The sequence below is a fragment of the Rattus norvegicus genome, chromosome 7, assembly GCF_021556685.1.
Source record: "Rattus norvegicus strain SHRSP/BbbUtx chromosome 7, alternate assembly SHRSP_T2T, whole genome shotgun sequence".
Taxonomy (NCBI): domain Eukaryota; kingdom Metazoa; phylum Chordata; class Mammalia; order Rodentia; family Muridae; genus Rattus; species Rattus norvegicus.
This window is the reverse complement of record NC_141540.1, coordinates 10,161,221-10,162,544: the sequence shown is the minus strand read 5'-3', so window position 1 is coordinate 10,162,544 and position 1,324 is coordinate 10,161,221. Positions and strand designations below refer to the sequence as shown.

The 1,324-nt window shown below is 42.0% G+C and overlaps 1 pseudogene; it reads left to right on the top strand.

The window, feature by feature from the left end:
* Positions 1 to 528: 528 nt before the first annotated feature.
* Ube2g1-ps2 (ubiquitin-conjugating enzyme E2G 1, pseudogene 2) lies at positions 529 to 1,038 on the top strand (annotated as a pseudogene).
* The last annotated feature ends 286 nt before the right edge of the window (positions 1,039 to 1,324 follow it).

The window sequence follows — 1,324 nt, the reverse complement described above, 5'->3', positions numbered from 1 at the left end:
GGAATAAATCAATCTCTATACTATAAGGTTGTGTTACCATCAGAATAGAAGGTGGCAATGTATTGTGTTGTGGACATGGAATTATTCTTATCACCACAGGAAATGAGAAGCTATGAATACAATTACAACTAAAAAAATTCAGATCTTCTGAAAACCTTGAACACTGACAAAAAAAAGAAAGAAAAGAAAGGAAAAAGAAAGAAAGAAAAATAGTAGAAAAAAGAACCTCGGTAGCGGCCCTGCGCACAGTGAGGAATTGGTGGGGGAGTGGGGGGGGAGGCACCGGTGGGGCAGACAGGCAGGCTGAGGAGGGAACCAGTCAAGCAAGCGAAATCCCAGTGCATGCCCTGGTACCCTCCCTTTCCAGGCATGAGGAGCTGAGAGGAATGCCAAGGTGCTTCCTGGGTCTCCCAAGACTTCTGCACTCCAGTTGCAGGGCCTGGGTTCCTCAACACACCTAGCTCCAGCCACTGTCAGAACTCGTCAGAGCTGAAGTCCCAGGGACAGCCTGGGCTATTCGTGGGGAGGATGACAGAGCTGCAATCAGTGTTGCTACTGCGAAGACAGCTGGCAGAACTCAACAAAAATACTGTGGAAGGCATTTCAGCAGGTTTAATAGATGACAATGTTCTCTATCGTTGGCAAGTCCTTATTATTTGTCCTTCAGATACACTTTGTGTAGGTGGTATTTTTAAGGCTCATCTCATTTCCCAAAAGATTATCCCCTCTGGTTTCTTAAATGAAATTCATTACAGAGATTTGGCACCCAGATGTTGATAAAATTGGTAATGTTTGCATTTCTATTCTTCATGAGTTTGAGGAGGATAAGTATGGTTATGAGAAGCCAGAGGAATGCTGGCTGCCTGTCCATACTGTGGAAACCATGATGATTATTGTCAGTTCTATGCTGGCAGATTCTAATGGAGACTCACCTGAAAATGTAGATGCTGTGACGGAATGGAGGGAAGACAGAAATGCAGAATTTCAAAGGCGAGTTGCCACCGTGTAAGGAAAAGCCAAGAAACTGCTTTTGAGTGATGTTTATTCAATAGTTAGTAACTTCACTTATTTAAGGGTCTCCAGTTGAGAACTCTACCCACCTATCCATGGAATTCTGTTTTAACAAGTTGGCAAACTCTGGCTGGAACTGGGCAACAATAAAACATGCCAGTCATTAATGCTGACAAGAGCCTAATAAGTGCCAACTTACAGATGATTACGTATTTTGAATTCTAATGAACTATTTTAATCTTCAGGAAGAGTTGTATAAAGACCTGTACATAACACAACATGATCAGATTACATATATATATATATATATATA